Genomic DNA, 23,549 nt, shown 5'->3' with positions numbered 1-23,549 from the left:
AACAGACATCATGGTGCTTGCAGTGTACACCTGTGTTAGACTGAATGCAGCACTACGCAGACCAGTCGAAAGCCATTCAGAAGCTCATTGTGCAATCACTCTCGCGTTACATTGATTTCATGTGCCGATAAAGTGCCGTAAAGGGTCTATGCATTGTTTTGCATTGATTGATCATAGAGATACCTGTATAGATATAAAAGTTTTGTTTTTTATCAGCTCTAAAAAAAGAAAATGGCCTACAAACGGTTTTATCTGACGCATATGCGCTGTTGCGGTTACGCATCTGGTCGGAACTTTACTTCCGGTCTCTGTTTGTTTACTAGTCTGACTAGTGGCTAAAATGAACTCTGGGACAAATACCTCATCAAAAATAACAAATGTTTTGGTTTCCTTAAGACAGGAATGAATCATCACTATATGAAGGGAGGTTTGGCAGCCGGTTTGTAGTTGTATACATTACATTACAGTACACATTTTTAACAGCAACGTTATCTCAGTGTCATTTTTTATACGCTTAAGCTACGAAATATGAACTAAGCTAATCTACTTGTTGTTAATTTTGCTTGTTATCAGAAAATAAATGACCCTAAAAGGATTTTGTTGTTATTGATTCTTAGTGGAGTTTAGCCGCGACGGTGTAGGTTCCGCGTCAGTTTTCATTTATAATTTTGCGTCGTTGTCCACGTCGACGTGCAAACACACATGCAGACCGCTGGTAGGCAGTATCCACGCGTGCAACCACAGTAGCAGCACGACCATCAAAGAAGAAGCAGCTTGACAAGTTAACCCACAAACGAAGAAGAAACAGCAACTTGTTGCGTTTGATTTGAGAAGACCAGCAATGATGGAAGTAAATAAACAGCGACTTTGGTTGCAGTTTGAATAGTTATTCTTCATCTATTTCATGCAAAACTCATCAGTTTTATGGGAGGAAAAACTATGTTTCATATCAATATGATGTTTTCTCAAGTAAAATGTTAAAAGTCCATTATATATTTGTTCCTTTTGACACAAGAGAGGCTTACCATACATTATTTGGCAATACTTTAATTATTTACTTGATAAATCTTGCCTTATCAGGGGTTTCCAAACTTTTTCAACCCAACAGGTAATCTCAAGACCCACCATTTATTAAAAATAGAAATATAGGGGAAAAAAACACAAACACATTTGTTCCTTTTTAGGAGTTTTTGAATAAAATTGATATTGTCACAGGTGGGAGCGGACCGCCCCTGTCGCGGGTCACGCTCCTCCTTCACTTCCACCCCGAGGAGGTCCCAAAACATCCCAATGACCAGGCGGACAAAGGAATAAAAATTACCAAGTTTTATTAAATAGTTAAAAAAACACAGAGGGGGAGGGGGGATTAAATACTAAAAAAAGAATGTTCAGCATTTCTGCATCGCGGACACACTGGCATTGTCCCTCGGTGTACGGTGGGCATACTGAAGGGGCACGCTGGATCTTTCATTTGGGCAGGTGGTGAGTATACAAAGGAGGTACAATGGACCTTGTCGTCGGGCATACAGTGAGTATACAAGAGGGGTACACTGGATCTTTCTTCGGGCAGGGAAACACAGGGGCTGGGGGTTATAGCGGGCCGGTATAGAATTGGTGGTCACCCCCGCGGCAGCTCACGTTTGCTCCAGCAGGGACTTTCTCGACCTGGAGGGCGAGTACAGACAGCAAGAGACACGGCACAATACTGCAAGACTTCAGGTGCACACACGTCAAAGACAGACTCACCCACTGCACTACACACACTTCAGTGACTTTATAAGGTCAGTACTCCACACCTGGTCGAGATCAACTTGGGCATAAAACGGTGGTACTTATACCAACTGCAAATTACGCGAATGAGGCTGCTGTGAGTGCTGTCAGCATAGGGACAGCAGCTTTCAACCTGGTGGCATGATAACACTGGCCTTCGTGCCCAAAAAACAGACCGGCCCACCGGGAATTCTCCAGGTTCTCCCTATGGCCAATCCGGGCCTGTTTACGTGTGTTCCAAGAAGCCGTTTGTTTATGTTGTTACTGCTGAAACCATCTATATGCAAGAGTGAATTTATATTAATGCTTTATACACTAAAGGAGGCTGTGGGCCCTATCTTGCACCCAGCGCAATTGACTTTGTCAGTGACGCATGTATCATTTCGTATTTTGCACCGGCGCACAGCGGGGTTTTCCTTCCACAGACGCACGTCGGCAAACTAGGGAATGAACTTGCGCTCCCTGGGCGGTTCAGCGCAAAAAAGGAGGCGTGCTCCGGCGCAAACCATCTCTTATGCTATTTTGCAGTTTCAAAAAACAATTGCGCTACTAACCAAAAAAAACTAATCTAAAGTCAGTGGCGCGTTGCGTGTGGCTCATTATGCTATTTTAAGGGCGCATGCTTGACCATAATGTATACCGTGCACAACGCGCATTGCTTATCTAATCTATGCAACAGTTATTTTTGCAAATCATAAATTGTTACAATAAAAAATATTAATACATGAGATAAGGGAAATCATTGTGGTGAGCATTGTGGTAGTTTTTATTTATTTTGTGTGGCAGCGTTAAACAATTATCATGCAAATAACGATTAAAATATTTTCATAAGTTTGTTGAGTGGCTGTATTACGTTTATTTTATCTAAATAATAATTAAAATGTTTTCATAAGAAACCTTAATGTATGTGAACTTGATTTGTAAGTGTACTTTGGTGTTGGACCTTACTTGCGTTTCCGATTTCAAAACCCCCAAACCCTTTCAGGGGTGAGGGTGCACGCAGCGATGTCCTCTGCTGGCGTCAGGTCATGTGTAGAGGCAGATCCACCTCCCGTTACATGGCGTGCCCGATTTATGTTGGCAAACTTGGGATTCCCCCGTCTCCTGACATCATTGTAACGATGGGGAAGCCAGCTGATGAGACAATTGTGGCTATATTTCCTCTCACGTCTGTTTAACCGACGCTGATTTGGGCGGGTTTCTCCTATCCCTATACAAAACAACTTCTCTGTCTTTGACTGCTCTTACAAGAACGTCGGTCTCCTCGGCTGTGAACCGCTCCTGGCGTGCGCCTGTCAAATCCGTCATAATAATAGCAACCCGCCATGGAACTTGCGCACTTGCGTTTAAAGGGAATGTTGGATAGCGTTCTGATTGGTTTATTTGACGTTACGCCCAAACCACACCTATGAATAATGAACCTACTTCAGATCAACCCCTTATTGATTTGTGTCTGGCGCAAGAGTTATTTCTCCCGCCGTGAAAATAGCAACAGCGCCCAAGATCCGCCCACAAAGTTACTTGCGCTCTGCGCTTCGCACTTGCGTTTCAGATCGTTAAAATAGGGCCCTGTATGTTTTGTCTCAGAGGACTAAAGGCCGCTAGATGGAAAAACAATCATTTGCACTTACTATCTGTTCAAATTAAATGAAAACCCTTACGAAAAAGAAGTTTATTCAAGTGTGCTATAAGTATACTTCTTTTAAACTTAAAATAAGAAAGGATACTTTCAGTTTACTTGTACTTATCTAGAATGTACTTTAGGTACTTCTCAGAAATATACTTAAATTGTACTAAAGTATACTTGACCTATACCGACCGAAATGTCTAAGTATATTTTTCCTATACTTGTTTACTGACATATACTTAAAAGTATAAAGTAAAAATGCAACAACGAAAGCTATATCAAGAAAGCTGCAAAAAGCCATATGAATAGCCCTGGTGAAAAATAAATATACTTTAATGTATTTCAAGTATATTTAACTTTGCAATAGTACATTACAAATACAGTATACTTAGAAAGAAATGTACCATCTTTGAATATATTGAAAGTATGCTTACAACATATTTGCGTACAATTAAACTTTTAACATATTTCAAAATAATTATAATTTAGTATATTTTTTAAAAAGTATACTTTAAAAAATATATACTTGGAGTTAAAGTTTTTAAAGTATACTAATTTGAACTTATTTTAAAGTTTATTTTAGGTATACTTTATCTGTTAAAGTTATCATTATAATAATGCACTGACATATTTATAAAATACATTATTTAGCATCCTTTAGAAACAGTATATTTTAAGTACATTTTGAAAGTATATGTAGTGTACAAATGTATATTATCTTTATGGAGAATCTTTAGTGTTAGTAAACTAGTAGGTTATTAATTTTGTGCTGCAGGTATACTTTCAAGTATTCTTTTACTATACTTTTAGTTAACTAATGTACTCATACTGAAAGTGTACATGCAAGTTTTCTGTTAGTGTACTCTTAGTAAACTAGTAAGTTACTAATTGCGTGCTGCAGGTATACTTGCAAGTATTCTTTTACTATATAGCACTTAAAGTACAATACAATGTTCCTGTGTATTAATTTTTATACTTGACATATACCTTTTAATTGTACTTTCAATTTGAAGCTAAACCTTTCATATGCTATCGGTGAGCTAATCAAACAAAAATAATAAATGGGACACTGTAGAAATTGTGAGTAAAAAAGGAATGGAATAATTTACAAATCTCATAAACTTATATTTTATTCACTATAGAATTATATTGTAAATAAAATATAAGTTTATGAGATTTGTAAATGATTCCATTCCCTTTTTACTCACAATTTCTGCAGTGTCCCAACTTTTTCTGATTTGAGGTTGTATATATATATATATATATATATATATATATATATATATATATATATATATATATATATATATGGCTGAACCCCCTGAATATTAACTTTCGTTCTGGACTCCATTTCCCATAATCCCAAATACCTGGACTGATTACACTGCCACCTGAAACTCATTGGACAACCTATATAAACTCTCTGGAAACATTCAGTCAGTGCAAAGTCTTGATTTGTACCGGCTGTCATTGCTGAGCGGTTTGCCTGCCTGCATATCTATCTGTATTTATTGATCTTTATCTGTTTTACCCGGTTTATGAGTATGTTTGCTGTTGTTTGACCTTGCCTGTTGGAATATGAGTGTGTTTAATAAAAACCTGCAGATAGATCCTCAGTGTTAAAGTGCTTTGTTACACAAGCAGTATACAATAAGTCAGTGGTTCTTAACGTTATTCCTGGAGGCCCACTGCCCTGCATGTTTTGTATGTCTCTTTTATCTGGCAGACTCAGTTCAGTTCATTGAAATCTCTTCTAATGAGCTGATGATTTGAATCAGGTGTGTTAAATAAGGGAGACATACAAAATGTGCAGGGCAGTGGGCCTCCAGGAATAACGTTAAGAACCACTGCAATAAGTAACCTACTAGTTTACTAAGAGTACACTAATAGAACACTTGCATGTATATGACTAGCAGGCAGAGACGTGCACAGACATTTTGAGGGGCAGGGGCTCAAGTGAAATAAAGGGCACCTTTCATAATTATGTATATTTTTTTTAAACAAAAAGTATATATATTAACACAATTCTGACTTCCTTTTTAAAAAAATTATTAAAAAAGGTAATTAATTTTATCTTCCTCAAACTCACGCAATTGTTTAATTTTCAAAAGATGTCTACAAAATAATCAGTTGTTCACACAGACACCATGGTCTCCTTAGTATTCTAGGTTTATAGAGCAGCAAAGGAAGCCATTACATAATGTGCATGTTAATTACAAATTTGTTAAAATGCTAAAAACAAAGTTGTGACTGCTGAGTTAGCGCTTCATGCCAATAAATGCTATATCATATGCTAGCGTTTAGCTGATTAGTTGTTAGTTGTTACTCAAAATGTATTTTTGTCTGATAAGGGCTCAAAATATAAGGTCTAATGTGAGCTTCTGGCATGAGCCTCAGAGCAGAGCAAGCAGAGCAGAGCTCAACATTATTATTCATGACCCTTTCAAATAGGGCAAAAATAGACCATTTCATTCAAATGACAAATTCTAGGGTTGTAAATAGACATGTAAAAACGTTTCTGGATCATTTTTGCACTTAATAAAGCAACATACCCTCTATGTAATTGTCAAAGAACAATTTAACATATTTTGACAACACATCCTATGGCACCTTTAATCTTAGGTTTCATATTTATTAGGGTTACACATGTCAGAAACAACAAATATAGATTAGGCCTATTTTATTTGTATTTCATATATTACTTTTTTGTGATGTCAGTGAAAATTCAGACTGGGCAAGTAAAATACTGAACCATCAGATTTCTTCCCAATCTACTCCAGCACTCCAGTATAACTAGGGTTGCCAACCGTTCCGTATAATACGGAATCGTCCCGTATTTGACACATAAAATTCTTGTTCCGTATTGAACTGATACGGAACGCAGTTTGTTCCGTATTTTATGAAAATTAATTCAGTGCAAATACATGACAGACACATAGCTTCTAATATGTCAGCCATGAACGAAGACCGCGTCATTTGTATAAGAAAACCCTGACGGTGCGGTCATTTCTCCCTCTGTTTGTCAATGATCAGCGTAGCGTTTTTAACATCTTGCAGCCCCATCAGGGAATGCCCTTTTAATTGGTCGTTTCAGTCATTGTGATGTCACGTATCATAGCAACGATGACGACAAGTGACAACAGCGGGAAATGTAAAAATGACTGCATCCGAGCAGCCGGCGAAAAAGAAACGAGCACAAAAATATAAAATTGAATGGGAAAATGATTACCTGTGGCTGGAATGCGTGAGGGACAATGAATACAAGGCCAATTGTACCATATGCCGTCACGTTTTTTCTGTTTGTCACGGCGGAGTGTGTGATATTAAGCAGCACGCATGAGGAGATAATCACAAGAGGAGCGAGAGGCTGCGGGCACAGGATGGAGCAATGTCAAGGTTCATTGTCCGTCAGTCGTCTCAGAGGCTCATATGGTATGTAATTATGTGGATTTTTAAAACTAAAATATAGTTGATAAGAAAGTGATAGGCTAAACTTGTACTATCTCTCCAGTGCTCTCCCTCTGTTCCTGTGTCCCGCTCCCTCCCGTCTCATAATGTGTCAGTCATTTCTGATGGGTTTCTTATTAAATAATAATGGATTTAGATAGCTCAAGGTTTAAAAAGGGGCGGGGTTTTTGAAGAGGGCGTATTATAAACTTAACAAAACCATGGTTCATTGTTGGCAAAATGATCATGATAGCCTTTATATTTCACATCTGTGGTTCAGTCTTGTATACTTATTAGGCATACTTTGCTATTCATTAAATATTTAGGCCTAAGAAGTTGTATGAAATATATGTATCTAAATTTATTAATTAGTTTCCACTATTTTCACCAGAAGTCTTCATTTAAGGGGTTATTTTTTTCAAACCCCCCCCCCCCCCCCCCCCGGCGTTCCTTATTTCCATTTCAGAAAGTTGGCAACCCTAAGTATAACACATTATACTTATTTAACAGACCTTACTAAAAACGCAAACCAAAAAGCTTACTACTGTAGTTAGCAATTATTTTATTGTTTGTGCTTTATTATTTTATGAACAGTCTGTTTAAACTACATAGTACATACACTACACTGTTACAAGTTTGCAACTCTTCAGGTTAATATGGGATTGCCATGGAAAACAATGTCCCTGAATTGTTATGTGTAACAACGTGTCCCATATTTTGTGCATAAAACTGTTAATATAAGAATGCTTTCTTCCTCACACACTTACCGGTAGCTGCCTGCATAATCATGCACATGATCGCGTCTCGTTCAGGCTGAGCAGCTTTGGCGCTTGAAGCGTGAATGATGCAGCACGAGTGTAGACAAGCCAATCAAAAAGCGAAGTAAGTTAGAGAGGCGGGACTAAGGAAAGGTAAAGCCAATCATATTAGCGATGTGAATTTTGAAGGCGGGACTCATCTGTCAACCGTTTGTGTGCCACAAATAGCGCTATTTTTCTTTATATAAGAGTTTAAATCTCATTTAAATGATTCCTGAATAAATTCATGTTAAATTAAATAAGCAACAAGTAAAACACACAAGAAACAGACAGACATCAGTTGTTATATGAATAAAGATAATATTTTTTTTTTTAAAAGCACCCCAGGAAAAAAAGGGCACTTTCTCTCCAGGAATAAAAAGGGCAGGTGCTCAAGCCCCCTTTTATGTCTATGTGTGCACGTGCCTGCTAGCAGGCACGTGCACACATAGACATAAAAGTAAGGTGACCAGATTTTTTAAATGAAAACCGGGGACATTTCCTAGTTAAATGGTGAAAATATCATTAAAATCTAATTTGTTGTTATCTATGAATTAAAAAATGGGGACAAAATGTTTTTTTTTTTAGTTTTCTTTTTTTAGTGTTGTGGGTTTACTGCAAAAATGACTTTCTTCTTACTTAATAGTATTTTTGTCTTATTTTCAGTACAAATATCTAAAAAATCTTAAAACAAGATGCATTTTCTTGATAAGCAAAATCCCCTAAGGAAAATCTAGCTTTAAGACAAAAAAATATGTAAATTTAAGTATATTTGTGCTTAAAACATGCAAAAAATGTTTTTCTTGAATTAGGTAGTGGTAGATTTTTTTGCTTTTTTTAAGCACAAATTTGATATTTTGGTCTAAAAATTAGACTTATATTATTAGGTCATTTTGCCCATCAAGAAAATGCATCTTGACTTTAGAATTTTTTTGTATTTGTACTGAAAACAAGAGAAAAATACTAAAAAAAAAAGTCATTTTTTGCAGTTTTTTACACAAGAGACATACCTCATCAAAATGACTTCTAATGAACTACTTCAGCTGATTTCATAATATTGTAAACGTGAAGAACAGAAGGAAAAATGCAAAATGTAAACATATTTAGCCTACACAAAACAAATGCTCCGTAACATACTGTGATCAGTTCACTTCATTGGTTTATTATTTTAATTTAACATGAGTAGTTAGTACCTTAAGCCCCCATAACTTTTTTTCGTATTTCATATCTTATGATAACTTGATTGATGATAATGATGCTTTCTCGTGTCTCGTTGTAAATTCTTCATCGCTAAATCAGTGGCGTGCGCAAGTAATAAGTAGCTCGCGGCCCCCTCTGCTGGTGAAAATAATCATTACATGATTGCTCCGGTCTGTTACTACAAACGCTATGTTTTTCAGTGTATTTACTGATTGTTTTGGACATGCTGTAAAACGGGGACATTTCCGGGGACAGCTTCAGTAGGGGACAGAACACCAAAAACCGGGACTGTCCCCGGAAAACGGGGACGTCTGGTCACCTTACATAAAAGGGGGCTTGAGCACCTGCCCTTTTTATTCCTGGAGAGAAAGTGCCCTTTTTTTCCTGGGGTGCTTTTAAAAAAAATAATATTATCTTTATTCATATAACAACTGATGTCTGTCTGTTTCTTGTGTGTTTTACTTGTTGCTTATTTAATGTAACATTAATTTATTCAGGAATCATTTAAATGAGATTTAAACTCTTATATAAAGAAAAATAGCGCTATTTGTGGCACACAAACGGTTGACAGATGAGTCCCGCCTTCAAAATTCACATCGCTAATATGATTGGCTTTACCTTTCCTTAGTCCCGCCTCTCTAACTTACTTCGCTTTTTGATTGGCTTGTCTACCCTCGTGCTGCATCATTCACGCTTCAAGCGCCAAAGCTGCTCAGCCTGAACGAGACGCGATCATGTGCATGATTATGCAGGCAGCTACCGGTAAGTGTGTGAGGAAGAAAGCATTCTTATATTAACAGTTTTATGCACAAAATATGGGACACGTTGTTACACATAACGATTCAGGGACATTGTTTTCCATGGCAATCCCATATTAACCTGAATAGTTGCAAACTTGTAACAGTGTAGTGTATGTAGTTTAAACAGACTGCTCATAAAATAATAAAGCACAAACAATAAAATAATTGCTAACTACAGTAGTAAGCTTTTTGGTTTGCGTTTTTAGTAAGGTCTGTTAAATAAGTATAATGTGTTATACTGGAGTGCTGGAGTAGATTGGGAAGAAATCTGATGGTTCAGTATTTTACTTGCCCAGTCTGAATTTTCACTGACATCACAAAAAAGTAAAATATAAAATACAAATAAAATAGGCCTAATCTATATTTGTTGTTTCTGACATGTGTAACCCTAATAAATATGAAACCTAAGATTAAAGGTGCCATAGGATGTGTTGTCAAAATATGTTAAATTGTTCTTTGACAATTACATTGAAGGTATGTTGCTTTATTAAGTGCAAAAATGATCCAGAAACGTTTTTACATGTCTATTTACAACCCTAGAATTTGTCATTTGAATGAAATGGTCTATTTTTGCCCTATTTGAAAGGGTCATGAATAATAATGTTGAGCTCTGCTCTGCTTGCTCTGCTCTGAGGCTCATGCCAGAAGCTCACATTAGACCTTATATTTTGAGCCCTTATCAGACAAAAATACATTTTGAGTAACAACTAACAACTAATCAGCTAAACGCTAGCATATGATATAGAATTTATTGGCATGTAGCGCTAACTCAGCAGTCACAACTTTGTTTTTAGCATTTTAACAAATTTGTAATTAACATGCACATTATGTAATGGCTTCCTTTGCTGCTCTATAAACCTAGAATACTAAGGAGACCATGGTGTCTGTGTGAACTGATTATTTTGTAGACATCTTTTGAAAATTAAACAATTGCGTGAGTTTGAGGAAGATAAAATTAATTACCTTTTTTAATAATTTTTTTAAAAAGGAAGTCAGAATTGTGTTAATATATATACTTTTTGTTTAAAAAAAATATACATAATTATGAAAGGTGCCCTTTATTTCACTTGAGCCCCTGCCCCTCAAAATGTCTGTGCACGTCTCTGATGACTAGTAAACTACTAGTTAACTAAAAGTATATTAAAAGAACACTTGGAAGTATACCTGCAGCACACAATAAGTCACCTACTAGTTTACTAAGAGTACACTAACAGAACACTTGCATGTACACTTTCAGTATATATTTCTGTAAACTACTAGTTAACTAAAAGTATATTATAAGAACACTTGGAAGTATACCTGCAGCACAAAATTAGTAACCTACTAGTTTACTAAGAGTACACTAACAGTGTTTCCCACAGGATTTTGAGAGACTGTGGTGGTGATGACGTCACCCGCTAATTACCATATATGTGACGTCATCATGTCGTGTTTGCGTTTGATCTAGTATCTTTGATCTGTATCTGTATTTGATCTGTATTATATATCAAATTATATTTTAAGCCAAATTAAGCTGTTTTAAATAGTGAAATAAAAATGTAAATGGGAATCATGAAAATTCTATTTGTGGGGGCCAGTGTTGATTCTGTGGTGGGCCACCACAAATAAATCAATGTATGGGAAACACTGACTAACTAACACTTGCATGTACACTTGAAGTATAAGTCAAGAAAACTACTAGTATACTCATGAGTTCACTTGCAGTACAAATGAAGAACTAATTGTGCACTAGTTGTACACTTAAAGTTGACTACTCTTACACTTATAGTGCACTTAGAAGTATACTTTTATATACTAAAAGTGAGCCAATTTAGTCCCAAGCGGTATTCAAGCAGTACACTTACAAGTATACTACTAGAACATAAATGTTAGTACACTTACTACATAAAGTATACTTAAAACTATACTCCAACATTACTTAAGTATACTTAATAAAATGAACTCGAAGTATACTTCTTTTTCGTAAGGGAAGACCTCTAGCATTTGGTATTTGTAGCTTTATTCTGTTATACTGAACCTTGATCCCTGAACCGAGGTTTTTACCGAACTGTGACTCCTGTGTATTGTTACACTCTTTCATGTCATGACATTTGTAAAATTTTGATGCTATTATTCCACTTATGCCCCTGCTCCTCAAAATGTGTTGTGCACATCCCTGACAGCAATTATCACAACATCACTGGAGCAGCACAAATCACAGTCACAGCAATGATTACAACACCACTAAAGCACGAATCAAATTCACAGCAATGATCACTTTGTCCAAGCATGAGCCTATGTAAAATAAATAAACTGAAACTGAGATGAGGAGATAATAACATTAATATGGGTTTCTGATCATTAAAAATAAGCAATTTAACAAACAATGCTAAATAAATGTGAATGTTATCAAATACCTTAATGTATCTGTGGAAGAGCCACGAAGAGGAAAACCAGAGAATTGTGCAAGAACAGGAAACAGACACATGAGAACGAGGGAGGGATGGAGCGTCACTACAGGATGTTTGAGAAAAAGGTCAGCTCAGTGCCATACACAGAAACAAAGCCAACATTATAGAGAGAAGAAAAGGGTACAACCACACTGTGAAGCTTTGAGTTTTTTCCTTTAAACACTTAAAATGTGTGTTTTTAAAACTTGACAAGAAGAAAACAGGGATTGTAAGACAGATGTGGGTGCAACTTTAAATAAAGAAGCAGAATATGTAAGCAGCTCTTAAGAACTCCCAAAAGACAACAGCTGGCTCACGTGACCAACTAGAACCAGATGCTTCTCATTCTGCTTCACCAAACCCAGTGCTAGAAATACTCAGTTTCACAAAGAAGCATTCCACACAACTAATGCTGAGTTCAATAAAATAATAAAAGTCAAAGACAATATAGGACATTTTATGTAAAATTAGAGTGTGCCTTATCTAGCCAAACTACTGTAATGGTATAGAGGTAAACTAAATCATTAGATTTCCTGGAACCGTTGGGACCTTAAGATATAGTTTAAGATCAGTATATCACACGTCTGCTCATCTGTGTTGTGTCCTGAGATTTCCTTGCTTGTCACCAACAATGCCAGAGGTCTGTTGAAGATTTGGGAGTTTTCTCATTCCTGGATTCCTGTAAGTCACAGAATATATTATTAAAAGAAGAATCTATGAGTTTGCAAATGTCATTATGCACAATTTATCAAACTTCAAAATAGAAACCAAAGAATCATACAACCTTCTTGGCTAATTCTTGGCATAACGACTCGGTATATATATACAACAAAAATATACAACATATCAGCAAAAAATCTCATATTTTAAATTGAGATTCTCTACAGAAGATTCTCTATTTTTGATATCACATTAAGGAACGTTAAAGCGATACTCCAACCAAATATCAAAACTACACCATGATTTACTCACCCTTAAAGGTGCAGTGTGCAATTTTTAGAAGAATCTCTTGACATAAATGCTAAATATTATTATTTAAAACTATATGATCAGGGGTGTATAAAGACCTTTCATAATGCACCAATATGTTTTTATTACCTTAGAATGAGATGTTTTTATCTACATTCACCGAGGGTCCCCTTACATGGAAGTCGCCATTTTGTGCCGCCATGTGTCTACAGAAGCACTTAATGGACAAACTTTTTTACTAAGTTGTCTCCAACGATGACATGTTTGTCCCCTGGCGGCTAACGTAGCTCTTTTATGCGTTTCAAAGCGATGCGTGTGCAGTGGACTGAGCCGTTGGTTGCAATGCACAACCTCACCACTAGATGTTGCAAAAATTTACACACTGCACCTTTAAGCAATCCGAGATATACAGTATGTCCATCATCTTTCAGACAAACACATTTGGAGTTATTTATAAAATGTCCTTGCTTTTCCAAGCTAAAAATGGGCGAAAACAGGGATCAGCTAACAAGTTTTGACTTTAAAGCCCAAAAAAGTGCATTCATCCTTCACAGAAGTGATCCACACAGCTCAGGGGTGGACTGGCCATTTGGCAGACCGGTCAATTTCCTGGTGGGCGGACATACTTTTTGGGCCGATACATCTGATACTATTTTTGTCTGACCAGCCCATAACACTCGTACACAGCGCATCGCTGTCTGTTTCTTAATTTCTGTTTTTGCTTAATTCATTAATAGCGCAGGAAGGCTCTGTGGCGATGTACTGCATTTTTCAAAAAAGTTAACGCAAGATGTTTTTTCCGGACAGATTAGCCCATGAGACAACTAATCAGCAGCCCATGGTTCTTTTTTATTTGACATTTGGCTAGCCCATTCACATCTTTAAAAAACTTTTTGGGCTTTTTGTAGGGAGCATGCAGCGTCTCAAAAAGAAACCGGCTGTTTGCTGTAGGCTTCGAAAAGCGAATTCTGTTAAAGAAATATATATATTGTTTAGCATTGAACTTTGTGCTTTATACTTTTATAGGAATAACTTATGCTCTAGCTCAGTTACCCGCCACAGTATATCATATTAGCAACAACATCTGTAACCAGAAATGTTACGTTATTGGTCATCCCTGCTGAAAAAAACAGCATACCAGCAAGACCAGCATATGTTGTGTTTTGGTGCTGGTTTGCTAGTGAACACCAGCTAAACCAGCATCAAACCAGCATTAGCACCAGCTAAACCAGCATTAGCACCAGCATCCCATGCTGGTCATACCAGCATATGTTGTGTTTTGGGGCTGGTATGCTGGTGACCACCAGCTAAACCAGCATAGACCAGCATAATTCCCATGCTGGTCCATGCTGGTTTGATGCTGTTTTTTTCAGCAGGGATCCCACATCCCTCCATGAGGGAGGCTTTCACACAAGCTAAACTTTACAACAATGTGTGCCTGGGGGAATTTTATTACTCCTAAAAAATGAATTGAGATTGAGAATTGAGGTGTTGTTGTCCACAAAGTGGCAAGTTACTGACAGGCAGGCAAGCATGTTGATGGACGTCCACATGCCAGATGTCAGGCTCACTGCAGCCACCGTTTTCACTTCAGCGTTGGCCTTCTCTTTGGCCTGCACCTATACACCCCTGCCTTGTGGGAAGAACATTGGTTGGGACTAGTTTGTGAACAATGGCCCTCATTTATCATTCTTGCGTAGAAACGGGTGTATATGTTGGCGTAAGATTATGCTTACACTTCTCTCACCGCCTGATTTATGAAACTGTGCGTACCGTTGATATTCAGGTGTACGCAATATCTGCCCTTCATAAATGCCGCGGCTGAAAACGATCGTCATTAGAATAACACGCCCATATAAATTCAAGTCTCCACCTCCCCCACGCCCTCATTTTACGACATTGACACATAGAAGACGGCAAAGAAGACAAACCGGGGAAGTGGAAAGAAACAAAATTGTTTTATTTGGGAGTTTAAAGAGCGGGATTAAAGACACATTAATAATTGCATGACATTTTGTAATATTTGTATTATTATTTTTATTATTAATGACGCTTAATTGATATTTAGAATAATTATTATTTATTATTATTATTATTATTATTATTATTATTATTATTTACTGGTGCCTACATCTAAATTATATGTCTGCTTAATGGTTCGGTTAAGTTTTTTTTTAAATAATATTTTAAAATGATGTAGTAACTTTTATAGCGTGTTTTTCTGTATTTACATACAGTTGTTTGTTAGCTAAGATCCAGTTTCATACGGAGCTCCGGATATAATTCAAATTAACAATTTGTTTCCACGACATCCACATGTTTTACTAGGCTAATTCGTAATTTGAAGTAATAATAATTGTAAAAGTAATGACGAAATATTATAATAATTAATCCCAAGGAACAAACTGTTGAATATTGGGAACGAATTTTATATTTATGGCCATACTTTAGACTAAATAAGAAAAAGAAGTGTCCATAATGTAGCATAAAAGATAATTCGTGGCCATGATTTTGTCCGCATGTCATGATCCATGATCGGATTTATGGCTCCATTCAACATAAACATTTTACTTTACCTCATATGTATTTATTTATCATCGAATGGTACGTAACTAACTTACCTTTTGATGCATTATTACCATGTTTTTGTAGCACATCCTTGTGCTTTCTTGCAATGTGCCGCTTCAGATTCCAGGATGAATATTTGCTAACTTTTACAGTTTCTCCGCACTTCCTTTTAATGTTTTCTTCCTGTCCAATCTTAACTTTGATTTTTACTTTACATTTATGTATAAGGCTTGAATTCCACAACTTATTGCTAGACGTTTTTACAGATTCTCGAACTAGCAAATTATCAAAGGGCGTTCTGGGTTCAACGAGCGGTGCGAGCGGACTTTTTAGAAAGGCGCTTTGATGGTAATATTACCGCACCACTCAAGGCTCCACTCCGCTCCGCTCACATGCTTTGCCCTGAAATGTCAGGTAAAGCGCCCAGGCTCTCAACTGAAGGAATACATATGCATACAAATCAAATGCTTTGGTAAAGTCTCTCAAATTAAACATTAAAGTCCATGTTGCATAAAAATAAACACTGAAGTTTGTAATTATTATGTTGTTTTTTTTACAGTGTGTCATAATATATCATATATTTTAGTTTGTCAGTGCGTTTTGTGGTGTTAGGAAGTGTTTGCGCATTTCTGCACTAACTCAAAATGTGCGTACACCACCTCCTGAGCAGGCATAGGATTTGAGCGTACCGTACGCCAACGTCCATATTGATAAATCTCAAAGTCACCGTGGTTTTGGGTGTACGCCAGGTGTACGCTGGAATTTTGGTGTACGCACTTTTGATAAATGAGGGCCATTGTCCCTAAACCTCACATACTCAACAACACTAAGTGTCCTTCACAATCATTGTGACCAGGACATCATCCAGCTCTGTAAGAGAAACTTTGTAAATAAAGCTTCTCTTACCCATCCAGCACAACATACACTTCACCTTTGAATAAAAGATAGTGAGAAATTATGTTTTTAAACAAATATAATGCACAGATAAAAATGTATGTATGTTACCTAGTTCGAAGAAATCCGATCAAAGTATTTCCAAACAACGGAAGTCTTTTTTGCTGGCTCCATTGAAACAACCAAAACTCACCTCTATCACAACCACACATTTTAAAAGTGTTTTCAGGGGTTTATATAGCTGTCAAAATATTGCGCCAATATTTTAACCACTTACTGAGCCACTCAGGTGGAGGGAGGCTTCGGACATCATCTATGTTATTGGTCTAAATCATACATGGGCAATATACGGCCCGGGGGCCGGATCCGGCCCGCATAGTGCTTCAATCCGGCCCTCGCAATGCACTCGTAATTTCGACGAAACTGTCATGGTTGCATTGTTTCCCATACATTGATTTATCAATGACAGAATCAACATAGATTTTTCATGATTCCCATTTACACTTTTTTTAACAATTTAAAACGTCTTAATTCATTGCAGCGAGCGCTTAGCGTGCCTCCTCTCTCTCTTTCTCTCTCTCGTTGTGTGCAGCGCTTCAACAGCACGCGCCCCCTCCCCTCTCTCATGTTGCATGCATCGCGCCTCTCTCACATAACAGTGAAAATTATTTTAAATCCGCGTTCCTGCGTAAACGTCAACAGTCACGGATGTTATAACAGAGAAGACGGCTGATCATATTTATCATGACTTAATGAAAGGTTAGCAGTAGTGTTTCCCACTACCCGTTCTTGTGTGAGTCTGTGTCCGAGCTCTCTCCCTACCTATGATGCGGTATGCCCGTGCACGTAACAGCAACCGTGTATTCTCTCATATTTCTGAATTTGCAACAAATTGTCTGTTTTGCTTTGTCCCAGATGTCAAACTGGACATCCATGGTCTTGCACCAGTTTAAGAGTTCTGTGTATGTCCCCCCTCTGAACAGAACAGCTTCTGCTGCAAGAAGGTTCACCTCTGGCATTCCCCTAACTTCATGTGAAGATTTCCAGGTTCCATCATGGCCCCCCAAGACATGTCCAATCCACCTTCCTCTGTGCAACAACGTCAACATCTTTGATGAAATTGGTTTCCTGCACATCTGGCAAAATTTGAAGAGTGACATGAGGCTGGACCCTTTGACAATTAGCTTCTTTTTATGCCAGTCCTTTTCACCTTCATAATCTGATGATAATGTTGATGTGAGGGTGATGACTCTGGTTAATATCTTTCATCATTTTCACCTACAGCTTGAATGTTGCTGATGATGGTATTAAGCAGAGGTGGAAAGAGTACTGAAAATTTGTACTCAAGTACAAGTACAAGTAGTTGCTAAAATAATACTCAATTACAAGTAAAAGTACTGGTGTTAAAAATGTACTTAGGTAAAAGTACAAAGTACCCCTCTTAAAAACTACTCAAGTACAAATTACTCTTAGCCGGTGATATTTATTGAATAAACATTAAATCTATTGAATGAAATCAAAAAATATGAATGGATTAAAAACAGGCGATTTGTGTTTTATACGAATAAACACATAGTACAGGAATTTTGTTTGTTTAAAGAATGTTAAATGATTTTAACAGCAGCTATATTATTTCTTCATATAATTTTTATCAAGTTATAAAAATGGTCTAATGTTATTATTATTAACGAATTATGATGCAACATAAATAAGCTTGTTGGGTTATTTTATTTAAAAACAGATTTTTTTTACATTAACTCATTCCGCGCCAGCCATTTTTCGAAAAGTTGCCCGCCAGCATTTTTTATGATTTTCACAAGTTTTACAAAATGCCTTTCAGAAAAATTTTCTTCTAAAAATATATATAAACATACAAATATATCAAATGAAAGAACAGACCCTCTACTTTCAAACAAACAATAAAAAAAGTGAAAAACCGTTTCATCCTATTTTTTCCCCTGCTTATAAACTCTTAAATATTGGTATTTCTCTTTACAAATACACTTTTTTTTTGCAAAAAGCTGAAACAATTGCATTTTTGTGAAGGAACTTAGTTAGAGATCAGATTCAGAACGAATATCAAACATAAAATTAGTAAATCACGTTTTGGCTTCAGTTTATCCATAAATTGGGTAAGTCCGCTGTCTAGTGGACAATCGCGGTATTGCACATTAACATAAATTCTTCAGAAACACGTTTTTTATGCAAATGTATGGCAGGTGAGTCTTATTTACTCCACTGCAGCTGGATAGGTATTTCTGGCTCCACTTTTACCGTTTTTTTTTTTCAAAACAATAAATGTTTAGTTGGCAAATCCACATCTAACAGTGTTTTAGCTTTAAACTAACCCAAACCCTTAATAAAAACAAACTTGCCTGACCTTTTTGTAAAAAAGTAAGTCAGATTTCTTTCTCATATGATGACTTTTGACTGGTTTTAATGGTGGCATGATATACACAATAGGCCTCATTTTTCAGTCTTACGTAGGACCAAGGGTTCATGTGAGATTCATGCAACATTGATATGCTGCCAATCTCATCGTGAAAATGATCATATGTTGCTAAATATGTCGGATGAAAATTATGATAATTTGTATATTACATCCATATAAATTCACAACATGTGTCCTAATTTGCCTATAATTTATTCCTTGTAGTAATTAAAATAATTATTAGTATTTTCCAAAACATATTATGTTCAAATTAGTATCCCGGATGGTCAACTGCTTTTGGTGAAATTCGAAATGCAGATCCATGTACACAGATCGATTTTACCCACAACTCACTGTGAGTAATTTAGTGATGCTGCACTGAAATATTTAATCGGTAATGCTTCACTGAATTAATAAATTACACCATAGCATACCTGTCAACATTGGGATTTGAAAATAAAGAAACCCCCCCCCCCTGTCCTTTATTATATGCCCCACTTAGACAGGTATAATCTATATCAGGACCCACCAAAATATTTTGTATAGAAATAATGCAGAAAAAATACATTTAGAAATACCAACGAAATGTGTTCTCTTTTAGAAGAGAGTAGTTTATATTTTTAATGTATGAATTAAATAAGTAAGGGATAATGTAGAGGCAGCCGGTAGTTATTGGGAAATAAGCCCCGACAGTGTGATCAGGACCCGACGCGAAGCGGAGGGTCTTGTATCACACTGAAGGGGCTTATTTCCCAATAACTACCGGCTGCCTCTACATTATCCCGCTTATTACACGGCTACTTGCCACATAACAAAAAAAACTGGACATGAATATGAATTTGAAACATTTTATTGGCATATTTGTTTTAAATTAACATTTTTATCCTTCCGCGAAACTTTGCACAGATGCATAAAATGATCGTAATACCTTATAAAGATCCTCTGCTTCATACTTCTCTCCATTTTTTCTCTTTGAGAAGTTTTAATCCCCATTCTGTATTTTTTTGTGTGTTGGCTTCGTAGCTGTCATGCTCTATTTTGTCAAGTTCAGTCTCAGTAAGCTGTCTGTCTCTTGTCGTGGTTGTCGAGTGTTTGTCACAAGATGGCGCCACACAGACAGTAATCTTTATTGATCTTTCTTGGCGCGGAGCGATATTACTCGTGCAAGTAGTCCGGCTATGCGTTATTATTTTGGAGCGGTTATTATTCGAAAAGAACGAACCTGCAAATGTCTCAACTGACCAATCAGAATCAAGCATTCCAGAGAGCCGTGTAATAAGTAAGTTTAATTGTATTACCAAACTACCTGACATCAAAACCATTGCCATTAATTGTCCTTAATAGGACAAAACTCTTTTTCAGTCATTCACTAAAACCCCAAGTGACTGCGCAATGCACTAGATGGTCCCAACGCAGAGTTTGAAAACCCTTGGTCTAACCAGAATGAATGGGGGATACCTTTTTCATTTGTTGTGTGGTGTTGCTGAATCAGCAAAGGACATAGACGCAGACATTAGCCGCTTCTGCACTATCGGGCCTGTGCGAGCCAGGGCTTCAAAAGGGGCCTCGCGGAGCCAATAGCCTCCGACCTCCTGCTGTGAGGCCAAAATCAGGACGCGTTTGCACTTTCAGGCCAATGGCGCCGCAGAGTCGTCGTAAAGCCCGCCTAAAACCCGCCTTCTTGGATTGAACGTCACATAACCCTGCCCATTTTGACGGTGTGACGGGTAGAGAGATAAGCTGGGTTGCATGGCCGCAAAGCAAACACGATGGAGAGAACTGAAGCTGCGGTTTGTCTGATCCTTTTGCTTTCTGTTTGGTGGAAAATGAGAGAGCAAATGCTAGATGAGTACACGGAGATTGAACGGCGTTTACGCCGAAAAGGTTTGTTGGCGGCAAGACGCGAAAGAGCGAGAAAGAGATGAGCTAGTGAGTTGCAGCGCAAAGAGAAACGCCGACAGATGATGGTGATGGTAAGAGTTTTATTACAAAGTATTACCAAACACTATATTCATCACTACTATATAAAGTCCCTTTGAGCTGAACTTGCATATGGTAACATATGCTCATCTTACGCGAAACAGTCGTTCCGAAGCTTTGCGAGATCCCGAAGCGCAGATGTGTCGAAACACTGATCCGAAGCGCGATTCAAAACACCCATGTCACGTGACTATGACCAAATGAAGCCTCGAAGTGTTTCACCAAGTGTTTCATCAGGTGTGGTCTGCCGAATCAGCGTTCGATTGGCACGGTCGGAAACAGACAACACTATCGCACATCTGTATAAAAGTGAAATAAACCCATATTGACCTTGTGGGTTTTTGTGAGAGGAGTTTTTTAAAGGCTGGAGAAATTATCTGTAAAAAAAGAAGTAGCTAATTCCTTCCACAAACAGCAGATATGTGACATGGTGGCTTGATATATTTTATTAATTTCTTATTGTTTATGTGGTATTTATCTCTATTCAATTTATTTATTAAATATACCAGCTTATAGTTATTGACAATGATGAGCCTAAAAGCTCATGTAGTTGTTAAACAGATGTTAAAACAACAACAAAACAATATGTAACTTCATTGTGACGATGGTAATAGTAACGCGTTGCCCGGGGTTCGATCCATAGGGGTTTTTGCATGCAAGTCGAGGACACTATCCACTCTCCCACCTGATCACTTATGTCAAACAATCAACATGTGGGATACAATTTGTCAGCGCTCGTCTAAAACCTTGTCAATGCTGCTCTATGGCAATACGTGCAAATGACCACTAGGTGTCACTGTGGAGGCGGTTTCGAACCATGTTTCGAAGCCTCGACACAATTGATTCAACTGTTTCAGTGTTTCACGAAGCCTCGCTCTGCCCATCACTAACAAAAAGACTTTAATATGTAATAAACAGAAAACAAAACCCACGAGGGGGCAAAACAATATAAACAGGAAGACTTAAGAACACTAAACTAGACAGGACTAAACTGTGACACTAAACTGGATACACTTAACAATAAACTAGACAAAACACTTGATATATAAACACTAGACTTGACAACTTTACTCACAGGTATGGAAACAATGCACAAGCACAGGACAATGAATACAAGAGGATTAAATAGGGGAGCAAATCAAGAGGGGAACAGGTGATATAAATCAAACAATAATGAAGAGGATGACAAGGGAGCGGGGTAAAAGAGACAAGACACAGGGAACATGTGGTCTAGTAAACCAATACTGAGACCACGTGAACCCACACAAAACATAGGTCTGTCATGATTCTGCCACAAGACTAGTTTAAACAAAGGACAAGATGGCAGAACCATGACAGTAATGCTACACAACAGGGGTGTCAGTTTGTGTTGAAAAGTGGTGGGGACAAAAGATCAGATAAAAAAAACATTACTGCAGGACGGGAAAAATATTGAATAACGGCGCATCAAAAATGGGCATAGCGTGCCAGTCAACAACATGTAAATACTCAGCATAAAACCCTCAACAATGTCGACTGCACACATCACACATGTAACAGTCCCTGCAACACCAGCTCAACCGAACAATGCCAAAGCACCATACCGTAGAAAACAGCAGCGCGTTTAATAAATGATTACAATGAATTTCATTACATATTTACAAGAAAACACACCATAAGCATACAACGCAACATATGTGACCCTGGACCACGAAACCAGTCTTAAGCATCGCTTGATTTTTCAGAACATTTTAACCAAATGCTTTCAAAAAGTGGTGGGGAAATCCCCAGCGTAAATATCACCAATGCTAGACAGATACTTTGTTTGCACAGTCCTACCGTAATTAAGTAACTCCTAGATGTTAGTCTGGCGTCCGGGGGAAACGTTTACCTCGAAGGAAAGTCATTGTCATGTTTATTCGGCTATATCCAGTGCTGAGCTTCGATGAAACTTTACGAGACCGGCGAGATGCTTCACAGGCGGAAGATATGCGGCGTGATTGACAGCTTTGACACCAAACGGGTACTTGAAAATCAGATGACATGATTTCACAAGTTTTCATTGGCTATTTAGGTATGTGACGCATACTGTATATGGAAATGAACCTGGACATTCAATCTGTCGAAAAATCTCAAAATCGGCAAAATGAACATACGTGAGTTTCATCGGACAGCGACGATATGGTATGTCTCGGTGTAGTTTTTGTTGCAGAAGTTTTTGCACTCCTCCGTGTTTGCCCGACATCAGGGAGGCGCCGTCATACACCTGACTGATGATTTTTTCGTTACTCAGTCCTGCTTTTGTTAATTCCTCAATAATTGTGTCAGTCAATGTAGCTGCATCCTCCTTGTCAGTCGTGAAAATGACCAGAAGACGCCCAGTTGGCTCATACAGTTCATTGACGAAACGCACAATTATGGAAATATTTTCTGTTCCTGTAGGGTCTCTAGTTCCATCCACTTTTATAGTGTAAAACGACTCACCAACCTCTTTCACGATCTGCTCTGTGACCATAGTACTCATAATGTCTATAATGGTGTTCTGAATATCATGGCTAGTATATCTAGCGTTGTGTGGAATGGACTGTGCGATTCTGGCCAAGGCAGGATCTTTCCTTAAAGTGTATTCAAATAAGGACAAAAATAGACCACAGACAT

At 37.5% G+C, this 23,549-nt stretch overlaps 1 protein-coding gene across 3 annotated transcripts in view; it reads right to left on the bottom strand.

Annotated features, from left to right (window-relative positions):
- The window catches only part of LOC141368762 (membrane-spanning 4-domains subfamily A member 15-like), a 41,971-nt gene extending 29,807 nt beyond the window's left edge, over window positions 1–12,164 (bottom strand). For 2 of the 3 annotated variants that reach the window (XM_073872873.1, XM_073872871.1), the window contains exon 1: window positions 12,038–12,164. The gene's annotated coding sequence lies outside the window, so the exon portion shown is untranslated. The remainder of the gene's footprint in view (window positions 1–12,037) is intronic. The other variant, XM_073872872.1, reaches the window with a different exon arrangement.
- Window positions 12,165–23,549: the final 11,385 nt, after the last annotated feature.

This window comes from Misgurnus anguillicaudatus, chromosome 11, assembly GCF_027580225.2.
Source record: "Misgurnus anguillicaudatus chromosome 11, ASM2758022v2, whole genome shotgun sequence".
Classification (NCBI taxonomy): domain Eukaryota; kingdom Metazoa; phylum Chordata; class Actinopteri; order Cypriniformes; family Cobitidae; genus Misgurnus; species Misgurnus anguillicaudatus.
Note: the sequence above shows the minus strand (reverse complement) of the source record. Positions and strands in the feature narration are given on the sequence as shown.